The sequence below is a fragment of the Atheta coriaria genome, unplaced genomic scaffold, assembly GCF_025399875.1.
Source record: "Atheta coriaria isolate IRGN ID8LTWV9N9 unplaced genomic scaffold, Caltech_Dcor_3.1 hic_scaffold_10_pilon, whole genome shotgun sequence".
Taxonomy (NCBI): Eukaryota; Metazoa; Arthropoda; class Insecta; order Coleoptera; family Staphylinidae; genus Dalotia; species Dalotia coriaria.
The window spans coordinates 4,989,162-5,005,435 of record NW_027045452.1 but is presented as its reverse complement, the minus strand read 5'-3'; the positions used below and the strand labels follow the sequence as shown (position 1 = coordinate 5,005,435).

Genomic DNA, 16,274 nt, shown 5'->3' with positions numbered 1-16,274 from the left:
GATTAAATAATTATCCGGAAGTCTAACTTTGACCGTGTGTAAATGTTAGTTATTTGTTTAAATGTGGAAAGTTTGTTGTGTGCACTCCTTTGTTTGGCAATTGTAGAGTAAAGTTGCGAGTTTAGGACAGTTTTTCGTTTAAGAAATTAATTTACGTTTTTGCCGGTTTTACGCCCTCGTGCCTTGCACTCCTTCGGCCAACTTATGCACTCGAGGCGCTCGCGTGAGGTGCAACTTTTCCCAAACAGTTTTAAAGTCACGTATTTCAATTACGACCAACCCGCAGCGCATAAGTAGCCTAAAAAATACACTCGCACAAAAAGAGAAAGAAACGACCGAACGCGAATTGTCTATTCTCGTGCGGCGGTGCATCGGAATGAAAAAAGGAAACAAAGCGAGTGGGCAGACAGGATATCGGGATGAACCGAATGGAAGAAAATGTAGGATAATGGGAAATGTTAATGCATGTGCGGCATGCGCGTGCATTTGTGGCCCGTGGCCGGCGGAAGAGAAAAAGAGACCAAGAGGAGCACTAAATCCCCCAATTTCTCATTTTTGACAGCCAACAATAAATCCATTAATGCTCGCCCGATCCGCAATTTTCAACCGCTAGCTTCCATTTTATTGGCCGGTGCAAATTTGCAATCAAGTAATATATAGGTAAATACCTACGCCAAAATAATTAATATATGAAAGTTAATTTTCTCTTTTTAACATGACATTAACATGAAAATATATAAAATTCATCAACTTAAAAAAATTATTATAAGTACCTATTTATGTTGTCGAAAGCAAGGAAGAAAAAGCGGATATTTCGAACCTCGCAAAGTTAAAGTTATTAAAACTCGAAAACTTAAAGAAATAAAACAACTATGTTTCTTCTTGCGAGTAAACTATAGAAAAGTACCGGTAGAAGATGTTCATTTTATCCGACGACAAATTATTCACAATTTAAACATTGTACGAATAAAAAATTCGACTTTGCAAGGCTGCAACTCAATTTATAAATATATTTTTAAAAAGATAAAATTTTCAAGATTAAAGATTTCGGAGTAAAAATTAATTATAACTCGCAAAGAAAACATGAAAGCGAACTTTGCTCGTATTTAAACATCATAATATACACTACTATCAAATGGGATAACACTGAATTGACCCCAAGTTTACATTTGCGTATTACTGCATAATTAATATTTTTGCAAAATGTAGAAATGGAAACAAACGAAATTGCTATGCACACTTTCCATTTCCACGCATATCTCTTGACCAACAACCAGACCGAACTTCACTTATCCACAACATACTGCATTCATGCATATACCTACACACTTTGCCAAGTATTGCGCCACCGAATGGAACACACTCCCGCCGCATGGCCGCACCGTAGTTTATTTACATTTCATAATGAATCGCGATCAAAAACAGACGCCGCGTCGCGCTCGCATGCAAAACGCTGTGTATCTCGACTTCGCGATGCACAATGAGCAAGTTAGTACACAGCATACACACATACACACATACCACATATCGTCCTCGCATGCTTCTATATACTATTTGCGGCAGTATACGCTTGTTATAGTTATAGAGTTTGCGCCTCTGCTCGCATGTGAATAATGCATCATATGCATACATATAGTATATGGTATGTGTGTGTGTGCGTTGCACTTCGCACTTCGCACATTGCACACGCTCCTGCGTCCCCCGGCCCGTCGTCCGCCTGATGCGGACGTCAAGATAAATCCTTGAAACACGTCCGCCCCGGCATCCAGCATCTAACTCACAGCCACGCCAGTCGGTTGGCAATATGCATGGATGCAATATGCAAGCGATATTCGGCTGGCCGTGCGCGCATCGCTCGAAGCGGTCAAATGTACAACAAGCCATCTATACTGGTGTAGTTGAGCGTTAAAACAATAACTAAATACGACCGGCACGCGAGCAACACGAAACAGTTTTGCTATGCATGTAAATGACGTCAAACGCACTTTTTAAGTATGTACAACGAGTAATAAAAAGGTTTACTTGAAACAACGTTATCACAACGAAAGAAATTATGCAACATCAGTTGATTTCGAGAAGCTGCTAAACACACCAACAAACTTTATAAAAATGACCGTTACTTGCGCGACCGGCGCTGGAAAGTCAAACACCTAATGCGCCCCCCTAGTGGCGGAAAATTAAACTACGTTGGTTCATACAGCAGTTAAATATGACAGACGTAATATACTTCAATTCAAATCCTACGAAAAATAAAAATATTAAGTTATTTGCATTTAAAAATATTAAATATTGTATTTACAATTGTGTACTTTAGCATTTGTAAGTAAAATGTCTACGCTTGTCTCCGAATCGCAAGAAAATGTGCACTATTTCTTTTTATGTTTCCAAAATTTATGTGTGAAATTAAACCGCTAGAGACGCAAACATAATGCTGTTCCTTTGAATGTTTACGGCCCTCTTAGCAGCGATACAAAATACATGCCTGAATAGTAGACGCCGAGTGGAAGATCGAACAATAAAAGCGTAAAAATTTGTATATTACTCGCATAACGAAGCGCACGTCACTTGTTAACATTTATGCGAAGTGTGCGCCCTCTGCTCTCTGACAGCTCGTAAAAATGCGCGCACGTCGTAAACTTTATTATCGTGCGATTTTAAGTATTATCTCTCGGATATCTCAAGTTATCTCAAGCATATCTCCTGGCGCAGCGCTAAAAAAACTCATTCTTGATAATTTTCGACAAAATTCTTTTTTTCAGCTTCATGCAATCTTAATTGAAAATGTAAAGTTACGAAAATTGACGTTCACAACACGCAATAAAAGAACTAAAACGGTGAATTTGTAAAATCTCCCAAAAGGGATGAGAGATGAGCCCATAAAACAAGACTGCGAAGAAAAAAAACGAAGAAAGAAAACGAAAGACACAAGGGTTGGTGCCATCCCAAAAAGGGTGGCAGTCGAATGGGTGGGGAAAAGTGTGCTGTTTCTTCTTGGAAGATGGTGGCAAACTTTTCCAATAATAATTCGTTAAAATACTGACATCGCGGGGCCGGCGGGGGTGCAAGAGGTCGGACGAGGAAAAATTGCACACTCCTGGACGCCACGAACAAAGAATCACTCCTTCTACGGCATTTCGAGGTTGGAAACAAGGAAGTGCCTTCGTGGAAAACTTTCTTTTCACGCTTTTCAACTTTTTTGCCTATTCACAATCGTAAAAATAAAAAAAGCTCGAAAGCGAAAAAAAAAGAAATTAGCTTTCACAACGCGACGTGAAATCAACTGTCAGTCGGATAGGCAACTGTAATGAGTAAATAGTCAGTTGTTCGGAGGGTAGACTAAAAGCAATCGACGTGATTGCTGACTTCGTGATGCCATTAGTACAACTTGTCTTGTTTACCTCACTAATGAAACATAAACAGATAAACACAAACGAAAACTTGTCATCTCTAGTTCCAAGGGCGAAAATTGAAGGGTTTGTATAGTAGCTTGTTTGGTGATTTTCCCAGACAGTAACCAAATGCGTTTGCTTTGCAACTGAACACCTACATGCAGTTTTTAGGTAGTCCACTAACTATGCATCTGCTTTTCGTGCTTTCGACGCTTGGGTTGCATATATATGTGAGTGTGAGTCAACGCGACAGCCTTTGATCATCGCTACAGGTACAAAATGTCGTTCTTTGACAAATAAACTCGTCGTAAAATTGACTGTCCAGTATGTGTTAACACGTAACAAGTTTTTTACAAGTCTTTTAGCAAACCCTACAACACTTTATTGCTTGACATGTATGTAAATTGTAATTTCTGATTGCTGAATGTAGGATTATAAAGAGAAAATATTGCAATGCACTGATTACTCCACGACGAAACATGCATACATGTACAAAAATGCAGTACGACTTGTTAAATTGCGCGAAATCAGCACGCAAATCGTGCAATTTTTCGTTTTATAATTTTCTGTGCAAACACTGCAGATTTCACTAACATAAAAATTCTAATTGAATAAAATTCTTCGTTTTATTATTTGCGATAAATGAATTTTATTTGATTGCTTGTTTTGTGGTCGATTTGTATGGCATTGTTTCGTTGTTTGGTAATTTGCCGACAGCGATTTGTAAAGTCTTGGGTTCCATTCCAATCGACAGATGTAATTGCCCGAATTTAATAAACGATCAGACGATATTATCAATCAGACTGCGCGTGGCTCGCCAAGGCTGGACGTCTTGGATTTTCTGACAGCGCGTCGCATGGGAATCGCCGAAGTAAAACGAAAAGGAGATGAAGAAAAAAATGTTTGCATCAATCTACGACGACGGCAAACGCTGGCCGACCACACAGCAGACAGGCGAATCGATACACCCACTTTGAAATCGAAATCAGACCCCCGATTCCAAGCGAAAGCTTTCAATCATCCGCTTGCGATTTTTCCACATTTTCACAAACGACAAACGAAAGCAGATCCTGTCGTGACATTTTCATATCTCGCCAGCATAACAGAGAAAATACATAAATTCATTGTCTCAGCGCTGGCGAAATATTTGGCAGGCGATGACACAGTTATAGTCTGCAGAACAAATGTTTCCACCAGCGGTATTCGATGAAAAGCACTTTTAACGGGCGTTGAACGGTGTTTAATGTCGCCTTACATCTTGCAAACTTATACCACACATGCATTTACACACGCAAGTGCGCCAATTCGATTTAAAGAGGCCGCGCAACGTGTGAATATCTAGGTATATTCGCTTTCAATTCGCGAAATATCGCGCGATATGTCAATGTATCGCCGCCATGTCGCAGCTAGTCCACGACTCGCGTGGGCTGGCATGGAGAGACAGCACTTACGTATCATCGATAACGCACGACGTGTTTGAAATACGATCGTCTTTATGCGCGTGGGTGGGGTTCGGGGTTGAGGGGTTGTCGAGTGCACGTGTGGAAGATATCAATATCGATAGGGTATCAATGGTAACATTTTCATTGCGACGTCGGTTCCTATCTAACAACATTAAAAAAAATCGCTAAAAACACTTTTAATTCATTTTTAGACAGCAGAATTAAAGAAAATAGTGTTTGAGTAAGGTTATGTCATTTCAAAGACTAGGCAATATAATGCAGAGAGTCATTGCGACACTTTAATAAAGTAAAAAACGTGAAAATGTGAATTAAACCGATTTTTATGGTACTAAAAAAAATTAAATTAAAATTTAAGTTAAAATGCAACAATTACGCACTTAAAACTATATTGAATTAAAAGCTTCTTAACCATTCACATTTTTTTCTAAGATATAATGAAATTTATTAAATTATCAACAATAATTTAATAGATACGCATTCTAATGCGTTTACATTAGACTGACAATAAGATTATCTATAACCATAGATGCTAATTGCACTGTTTGTTCAAAGGGTCGATGAGTGATGATCCGATTTGCAAACGACCAAATCTCTCGCGCAATTACGCTACGTACACTCAGCGAGTAGGAGGAGGTGCAAAGTGCAACGTGTCCGCGTGAACACGTCTCACCCGAAGGCCGCCCCACGCCTAATTACAATACGCTACACCGGTGCGGCGGCAACTTGTACTCTATTCAATTAACATTGGTTGTAATTAGTCCACGTTGCGTACACGTCATAAACAAGACGCAACAGCCATGCAACAGTCAATCATCCCAATACCAATTCTTCATGTACAAAGTTTGAGATTTATATTTATATCGTAATCAGGTTAGACGCGAGTAAAGTTGCATTTATTGCTTCCTGCGCGCAAAGTCGGCAAAAGTACGCGCAGCACATTTTTCAATTTCAATCGAGTCGACTTCCTTTCCAATATGAACACAAGCGCGTACACTGCGAGTGAGTGGGTGGAAAACAAACGAACAAAGCGACACGTTTGAAGGGGGTAAGCGTATAGAGCCTGGTAAACTTTGCGCAGCGTCGAGGACGAAACAAAAAGTTTACTCTATTCGCGCCGCACGCGCCTCGATGCCATATTACAGTCGATTCAATTCGCACTCGGCGTCATACTTTTCGATATTGCGTATTTATTCCGTCTCGATCGCTATTGTGCGCGTTGTCGTTCATGCATTTTATGGTAACTTTATTTCTTCGCGCTGTTTCATTTTCATACATCCAAGATATGTGCATATTTGATGTCTATCGAAAATATCATATAAAACACGACCAATTTTATTGTGTTATTATATGTTTTATCGTGAAATATGTGTGCCTAGCGGCGCAATTCCCAACTAATAATGACAAGTTGCATGCGAAACATAACCTAATATGACTTAATGAGGAAAAGTGGTCGAGGTGATTTAGTGAGCGCGAAAGTGACGATAAATTGTAGTGGAGGCTGTGATCAACACGACTTTGACCTTTTCACTTGAAGGCAAACTTTCGCTATTCACCGATTAGGAAATTAAAAATTTATAGACACCTATCGTGAATATATTGAATGAATCATTAAGTAAACACACTCGTAAATTACGTTTATGATGGCATAACAGAGACGCCATCCATGTCTTCATAACCTACCGTCCATTAAAATATTACAATCACAATCACAATCGCATCGCATCACTACCGTCAGGAAAGTTCATGCAACTAGTTATGCAATCGCGAGTTACCATCAAGGCGCACGCGCTGTAGGGAGTCCCCGATTGCCATCATTGCTAACGAGTCGTAATTAACGTGCAAGACGCGCAACGATGCTTTAATCATTGTCGGAGCAACTCTCTGCGCAAACTGGTTGGCAAGTTATATTGACGTACTCAGCGCTAGCATACTTTACGTGCAAACATGTCAACCTCTTCACGTCGATCAACTAAGTCTAGGCCAGGCCAAGATTCGACTGAAGTGATCAAAGCAACCATTTCAAGGTCGGCAATCATTCAAGTTGAATGCGCATCGAGATTAATACACTTTGCTCATTTCCGTCAATTCGAAATCGCCGTGGAAATAATAACAAAAAACACACAATCCATATATACGTGTTGCGATATTGTGTTTGATGATTACGGTGCAAATCACGCAAACACGGCGCGACGCGACCTCACTCGCGGAAAGCAGCGCCGCCATTGTTACTGCTCACCATCATGGCCGCGAATGAAAGAACGCGTTTCGTTTACGCGCCGCATGCAAATACCGACGGCCGTTTGGGAATAACGAGCTTGTTGTGTGTATACGCAACGCACAAATCAGCGACGAAATTCACTCGCTACAAGCCGACAATCAACAATCTGCCCGGTGCAACAAACCGAAACTCTCGAAACTGAACAAAACGTCAATATGCGTGTGTAGGCATACGGTTAGTTATTCAACGCGGGTACCCCGCAAGTAGAAAACGGTAAAATAAAAACATTTCACACTTTCATTCGGCATACGCATGATTTTGAGCATAACAACTTGTATATTCTAATCACGTGTTATAACATTATATGGCGTCCATTATAAAACTTTTTCTTTCGTTTCATTCGTTCCCAAGTTAAAACTTTTGTCTAGATATTTTCAAAGTACTAAAATATTTATTTTTTAACTACTCGCCACGGGAGCGCTAGTATCGCACATGATGCATGGATTATGTAAGCTCTCTAATTGGTTGTTACACTATTGCTCTAGATATTAAAGTGCATAATCTCGTTATGGAGCGATGATAACAAAAGTTATTTATACTGAATAAAATGTTTGTGTTATGTGTACCGGCGTTCAAAATCCATAAATTTAATTATAATTACACTTGCAGGCCACTATTGTGATGCCATGATGGCAATAGACGCATAAACCGTGTATAGACTGTAGACGGAAACAATTATCGAGTATAATTCCATATTGCGAATCGCACGTAACCAACCGCCGGCCGAGCGATTCGCAACAACAACAACATGGCTATTCAGCTATACTCGTAATAGACTTTTAATAGACGAGCAATAAGATATGCTAAGCGTAACTCCTTCCTTTGATAGATATTTTTATATTTAGGTTATGTATTTATGACATTTGTGCATAAATGTCGCCATCTAGTGGTGTAAATTTTTACTGCGCCGTGAATTTTTGATTTTGTAAAAGCAAATATTGTCAATGCAGGAAGATAAAACAGATTCGTCGAATAGTGCGCATCACGTTAGCCGACTAGTGATTGCCGTGTACACAAATTTATATCAACGTCCGTTTATGCGCTATCCCATCAACTAGCCATAATCAAACATTATTGCTACAATTGCACGAAATGAATTCGAATGAATTCGTATTGCATTGCATTATCTCTCGCATGAAATCCCAACGGATTCCCGCATATTACATACCGATGTCGATAAAGTAGATAGCAATGGCAGCAGTTGTGGAAGCTACGAACGTCATCATGCATCTTGTTTGAATTCAATAAGCGAACAATGCTACTATTATCACAATGAACGTATTATCAGAGTAATGTTTTGATAATGATGTATATATATTTAAATATACAGTTTATGAATTTTTACTGCTTTCCTAATCAGTAATCGCTAATAAAATCGTACAATGACTAGCTATTAGCAATCAACAAAACAAGTAGCAAGTATTTCTAGGAATATACTCGTACATTAAGAATTTACTTGTCAGTAAATGTACGATTGTAAATAACAAGTTTTAATATAGCGGTGATAATTTTTAATGTTGGCGTGGTGACGTTGAAATCGAAATTGGCAAATAAATACCAAATCAATTATCACGCGGTGCTAAGCATTCGGGTCAAGTATAATAAATAAGTACGAAACACAAACACGAAAGTGTAATAAGTGTAATGCGAACGTCGCAAGAAACAAAAGCAAAAAATTCTCTTTTTTTTGCGTAAACAGTATTTGAACAAAGTAGAAAAATTGCCTTTGATGGTGTATTTCGTCGGAAGCGATGTGAAAGTCAATAACAAGATGTTAAACGATGAAATATTGAAAATATAATATAAAAACAAAATAAAAAGGAATAACAAAAGTTAAAGTTTTTTTTTCTAGTCTAGGTTGTTATAGAAACGGTAAAAAATGTGAGACAATGTTAGAAATTCGGTATATATACAGAACATAGCAATTTTCACCAGTTGGAATTTAAGTGTTGAAACTTTCAACTCCATTTTATGCTCCAGCTTAAATAATATTCAAGAATTAAAACGTTTTTCACCACCTGCATATTCACGTTGATAACGTGCACCAAAGGACTCCTTGTTCAGTATGCATCTTGAACACAATGCTACCGCTTTTATGATGCTTTTATCCAGGCACTGCGTGAGGAAAAACACTAAATATGCAAAGCGCAAAAATGGACGCAAAAAGATATCGATAGCATAAGGGGAGTCGTCAAAATAATAGATAGTGCCCTGTGTGTGTGGCTGAGCGTACACACCGCACAACAAGCCTATCTAAACAGCCATCTTTATTGTAATTGACACTGGAGGCTCAATTGCAGCATTGTCGAAGCGCCATTCCGGCCAAATGGCATTATCACCAGCAGCGCATAATTGGAAAATTTTAAATCGCCTGCAATCGTAGGTAGACAAAGAAAAAATGAAAAATAAAATTAAAAGTACTATAAATGCAACCAGGCTTACGTATTTGAATATTTAAATGCATATAATTTCATAGGAACTTGTTACAACTCGAAAAATATCCTTTTCAAGTGGGATTTTGCGATGAGGTGTGTCCGAAATGCGTTATATCGGAATTAGTTGCATTAAGTCATAAAATACTGCGTACTTTAGCGTCTGCATATATTTGTACCTTATTTACGCTTATTTTGTACGAATTTCTCATTTACCTATTGCAAAAACGTAGAAAAGTACTAGAATAAGTACTAATCTAAGCGTAATATTAGAATATTAAAATTCAAATAATTTAATTGGAAATTTCTCACAAAAATTAACCCTTCAACAGGGATTTTGCTTTGAGCTGTGACCAAAATTAGTTATTTCGGTATTAGTTGCATTAAAGTCATAAATTACTGCTTATTTTACCAGCTGCATATATGTGTACCTAATTTACGCTTATTTTGTACGATTTTCTCATTTCCCTATTACTATTACGATATCAAAAGAAGCTTGATGGCCGTTTCAACTCAAAGTAATTACGTATCGATTCATTTATTACTTTTACACTGAACGCCAGATTCATCCATGGCTTGCGTTTATACTTTACCATAAAACACACAACAAACAATAAAATTATTGTCAATCATCGACATACATTGCAAGTCAGTAATTTCAAAAAGTAACATGAGGAAATCTTTAATTTAAAAAATCATGACATACTATCAGTCACGTTCAGTCATCGCATCATCAAAGCAAAATAAAAATAACGACGCTAATTTGATTTTTTATCGTTATCAGGAAATCGCAATTTGTTTTCTCCTATAATGTCTACTTCCAGGTTAATTCTGTATTCTGTATTTTTTCGGTGCCAATGATGCACAGAAAAAGTGAATAGCTATTATCGTCAATCGTGACGCACGCAACCAACCATGCAACGATCAAAGAGTTGGCGCTGCTGCAACAAAAACTTTATAATGTAAATGTACATTCAAATCAAACCTGACTTAAACTATTACTTAAGCACTCAAAGTCTCGCTGCTCACTGAACAGCACTGCGATTCGATGGAAAATAAAAAGCAAAATTAAAACAGCTGTAAAGCTAAATTTATAGGTTATATAGTTTTTCAGGTTATAGCATATTTTTACTTAGCGGTTACGAATGCAGCTATAGCAACCAACAGCCAACTTATAAATCCCACATAAGTAAGTAATGTTAGAATGGAGCAGCCGAGCGAACACGAAGAAATAAAAAGTTAAAAGAAGTACTGTGTTAGTGGGTTACACATCGCAGGAATGCTCTACTGCTCGCATTGCGTTCACTGCGCTTGCGGCTACTGTTCACGCGCGCATTCCGTCGCACATGCTGTGCAATTAAGAGCGAAATGAAATTATTTCTCTTTTCGTTATTTGTGCGGCACGCCGGAAACATCAACGCGAATTTAACACCGAAATAACCAATATTTACGGCTGTGCAATCGTGGTATTATTTGATGCGTGTAGTTTCTTAATAATTTCTTAATTTTAACCGTATACGGTCGTTGAGTCGGATTAGCACAACTTGTTGCCAAGTCAGAATAGACGTAGAGTATGCCGTGTTTAGTAGTTTCGTCGTTTGAAAGAGCAAGTGGCCTTGTGACTTAACTTTCGCTTACGTTACTTTGGCCGTTTCTGTGCGGTGAGCAAGTTACATACGAGTTGCCAACAACTACTACATTGGTGGATTAGTTTTAGCATGCATTTTGCAAAAGTTAAAAATGAAAAGTTTACAGAATTTTATTTTACAAATAGAATTTTAAAATATTTTGTGTTTTTTGGAAGATGGTAGACATGCTATGAGGGTGAGCGTTGGCTTGGAACGCATTACCAGTTCCCTTTGGTTGCTGACTCAATGTGGTAAATACAAACAAAACCCCAACACAAGCAAAATTCTGAATCGCTGATAAGCAGTAATTTTAATGAGCCGCACGTCAAACACATGTTGTATGGTAATTAGGACGGCAAGTTGGTCGAAATCTTTGATGGAATTTTGGTCAAGCTGCAAGAGTAGGTACTTACCGAAATTAGGCCTCCTGCTGGCTTGAGCGAACGCTCTCCGTACGGTAGGTCGCTGTTCGATGGCGACAAAACCCACTTTCTACTGGTGACGTCGCTGTCGCACAAAAACCGCACACAGGTAGGATCGGTATAATATAATACACCTTGCTCGCGTCGTATTTCGCAAAGAACTTTTGCTTTTAAGCGGCGCGCACAACAACACTTTCTTCCACGCGTGACACGTCCGGCGCGGCGCGACGCTGATCAGCTGTCGTCGCTGCTGCTGCTGCTAGCAGGATGGAGAAGGTCGCCGGTGCGATGTCACAGCTGGTAGTAGTGCGATGATGCTCGATGTCGCTCACTTCCGACGCCGCAATTCGCATTATTCAGGATGAACGCCAAGGAGATGGAAAAAGTTTGCCAAAAAGACGCAGCACGGAGTTTTCCAGTTGTGAGGCGAAAATTTTCAGTCGAAATCAACAAAACTGCCGGCCGAAGAGATGGTTGTTGGCGTTGGCGAAAAAAGTGAAAACGTCTCGGCCGAAGAAGACAACGTGCGGACGAAGAACACCGGCGTAAAAAAACATATCACGCGCGTAAGGAAAAGAAAACGAAACAACGCGACGTTAGTGTCCGACTGGCATGACGGACAGCAGACAGGCTGACATTGTTTGGCGTCCCGACGCTTCTCTGTCACTGATCGCCCGTCATTCCTGCCATCGATCAATTTGGCGAAAACTCCTCGCAGGCGCGCACCACACTGACAGTTAGACAGGAGATCAGTCAGACGCGAGTGATCGCAGGTGGGCTGCAGGAGAGAACGTGTGGCGACTGACACGGCTGCCGGTTGCGGACTGACGGCACACCGAGGCACAGCCGGAGCGGCGGCAGGAGCAGAGCGCGAGCGAGAAACGATCGACTCGCGTGCGCGCGTTGGCGGTGGTGGTGGATTCCTGCTAGGCAGAAGTAGAACGAAATGAATGAACCGAACAACAACGTAATCGCCGGCGTTCTATTGCCGACGACGCGCAGAGCAGGAACGACCTATACCCGTTCCTATTGTGCGAGCAGGAGAACCGCAGCCAACAGGAATTGATGTGCGCATTGTGAGTTCATTGGACGCCCGTTAAAGGCAGCACATGTTAGGACCGTCTTTCTAAGATTCAAAATGTTTTCGAATAAAATATTTCAATGTCAACAACGTCCTTCATTGACACTTGTCATACAATCATATTAATACATCAGATTCAATGAATGATACAGATTCATCTTCAAGTATTTCTACTTTGAATATTAGTGACTCCAGGGTGCAAATTAAATCAGCACCTGCAATATTATACAGAAATCAAACACATCAATTGCAAAATGAAACTATTAACACGTTAAACGCATCTCCGATAGAAATTGATCTAGCGAAACATGAAGACGACGAATGTTTTGAAATTTTCCCATTTAATTACAACGATTACTTCAGAAAATCCAAAAATCACGAATATTCCACAAATGATTCAAGTCAAGCACTAACAGAAGAAGATTCTGAGCAAAATAGTAAAGTTTTAGTGTGTGATGAGTATTCTCAATCACCTGTAGATCTTTGTTATTGCAAATCTGAAAAATCTGAAGATGTAGAATTAAAATGCCAGATAACAACTTTTCGAAGCACAGAACAAGAGTATGTATCAAGTTTTAATGAAACGGAACCATTAACATACAGAGCTATTGAAGTACCATCAAAACGCCGTTGTCTTCACTATGAAATTCGTAGAGATCCTTATGAAGAATTAATAAATGACCTTGAAATTATGAAGATTCCACAAGTAAGGTCAAATTTTAAGAAGTCTATATCTGATTCCTGTTTGCATCGCCTAAGTGTTACCATTGGGATCAATACAAGTACGATTGAAGAATCAGTACAGGATCAATCTTGCACTGTAGATACACATGCAGTGGTTAGTAATATGTGTGGTACTTTAGACGAATCACGAACGTCAAGGTGTTGTTCATTGAGCCCTTTAAGTAATGCAACACCATTGTCTTCACCGAGATCTTCAAGTTCCATATCATCCCCTTCCTACTGTCGAGAAAGTTGTCCATCTTACAAAAAACATTCACTTGATAGTTTTCTAATTGATGAAGAATCATTAATTGCCTCCAAATCTTGGGCTTTCTCAGGTTCTTACAATAATAATGAAACACAACGTAACTACACTGTATTACCGCCTGAAAACAATGTGGAATATGATGAATTTGGTTATGTTCAGACACAAATGTCTTCGGGGTCTATTCACTCTTCCTGTTTGAGATTGAATTTGCCACCGGATAGCAATTCGGAGAGTCATATTACTGTTATTTCTGATGCAGAAACATATTCAGTTAATTGTGATACCAGACAAGTAGAACCTACGCTTCTATATCAACCGGAAATTGATGTAAAACCACAATCATCGAGAACAGGAACTAAATTAATGTCATCTGTCAGGAAAGCTTTTAGAAGACTTGGTAAACGGAAAGCTTCTGCGAGAGTGCAAAGGTTTTGTGATGATACTAACACACCTAGAAGAACCAAGAAAAAAAGTGGCGATTCCGGTGATCATGAATTGACGTATTTTCCTAGTGAGGAAGTGATGCAAACTGTAAATTATTCAGATTACATGCTGAAAACTGAATCATCAAATATGTCGCTAGATGAATTGATGGATAACATGAAAGAGTTAATAAAACCTATTCGAAATAGTGTATTTAAAGAATCTGAATCTACTAAAAAACCTAGTCAACAATCAATAACTGATCAATATTTTGATAACCTACCATCGATTTCCCCCGAATTACAAGATGAAGTTTTGCCGAAAAGATTTTCCATGGAATCTAATTGGGATAATATTGGTTCGGCTGCTTCGAAGTCATTAATGTTGGATCAACTAAGAACTAAATTGAAGATGTCTGGCTCTAGAGTTGCCCCCAGTGACGACAGTAATAGAGAGTCATCAAAACCTAAAGTTAATGAAAGAGGTGATGCAAAAACTAATGTTTTTGCAATTACCGACAGAAAAGAGCAAATAGTCTGCACAAAATTTTATGATATAGAAGCAGAGGAAACTCCTTTAGAATGTCTTGAAACAGCACGAAGAAGTGTTGATTTAGAAAGCGAAAAAACACCAAAAAAATGTAATCATTCAAAAGTAGGTTTTTTCGAAGATGTTGATGATGAAATACAAGAACAAAATATAAAATGTTGTACACTACGGTTTTGGAATATGGTATTATTCAATAGAAAAGAATCGACAACATTTAATGATTAGTGTTAAAGTAATGTTGGCAGGTTCTATTTAATCCAGTATCTGTATCTAGACGATAATGTTTGATGCAATGATCAAGATGAGGAAAACGGACCGTCATTTGCCCGGCGCATTTTCTCTGAATGTGAAACTCTTAATAACTGCACGCCCCGAACTCGTAAACGTTAATAACATCGCTACATGCATCCCCAACGAAGGACCAGAAAGTTGGAAACGAACGGGTGTGTGTGTGAATGTGAAATGACTAACATGCAGGCGCACCCGCAGAGGAGCAAATGAACTCATCCGCTTCATTGGAAGCACACGAAGGGCTACGCGCATTTAAGTGATAACGTCCAGGGAAATTAATAACGCTAGGTTTAATGTTTATTCACATGTGCATCATGGACCTGGAAATGTCCGCAACCCTCGTTGAAACTCTGTTAGTGAAACAGTCTTGGATATAAGTTATAGTTACGCAGATCATTTTCAACTACGTAAGAAAAATTAAAGGAAACTCGTCTTGATGCTGATGATGTTTTGGTATTCCCTAATGTCCACAAGTAACTTTTGGATATTATTAATTTGTTCATCTCCCTTTGGTCACAACGTTAATTCCCACCTCCGTCTAGTGAGTGCAATAAATATTAATTAATAACACATATAAACGTCATAAATAAAATTTCCCTGTTTAATTGACGCTTATTTTATTTGTTGTACGTTTAGTATTTCGCCGTTTCAAGCTTAATGATTCATTAAAGTTGCGCGCAAATTCCCCAACAAAATAATTCAATCTCCTGAGCTTTGATGTCGCGGATAAATTAATAATATTACAGAAATTCATAAACAAGTTGAGATCATCAAATGCTATTGGTTTATATTGTCCTTAGCGTTAAGTTAGTGAAGCGTTACTCAAAGAAGAGTTAGCAACTGAAACAGCAAACGCTCCGAGACGAAATATTACAATTTCTAATATTAATAGAATTAACAAAAGGCGGTGGAGAGAGATGACGGTGATTTCGAGAGTTGGCAGCGTTCAAAAGCTTGCGAAAGCAGATTTGTGAGCGCGCGAACGGAGCTTAGACCGAAACTTGAAGATGCGCGAGATAAGCTTCGGTAGTCTGCGAATTGCGACGCGATAATACCGATGGGCGATGGGCTAATGGGCGCCTAATTTAATTCGCCGTCTTTTCTCCACTCGCGAATTTATAATTCGTTTAAGTACGTTAGCGAAACCGTCTTAAACAAACTTTCGGTTAGCGTATTTTGCCACTCTTTATCAGCATCATACATCTTCATATTAAGTTATTGTTTTCCATACAGAGTGATGTACTAAAATCACAAACAACATCATTTAATTAATGTGATTTTCAACGTGTAGAAAATCACTAAAATAATTCAAGGCAATAGCTCATAC

The 16,274-nt window shown here is 38.9% G+C and overlaps 1 protein-coding gene across 3 annotated transcripts in view; it reads right to left on the bottom strand.

Moving 5' to 3' along the window:
• Window positions 1–12,439, bottom strand: part of LOC135801034 (furin-like protease 2) — a 133,312-nt gene extending 120,873 nt beyond the window's left edge. For 2 of the 3 annotated variants that reach the window (XM_065314397.1, XM_065314396.1), the window contains exon 1: window positions 11,604–12,439. The gene's annotated coding sequence lies outside the window, so the exon portion shown is untranslated. The remainder of the gene's footprint in view (window positions 1–11,603) is intronic. The other variant, XM_065314398.1, reaches the window with a different exon arrangement.
• Between the last annotated feature and the right edge of the window lie 3,835 nt (window positions 12,440–16,274).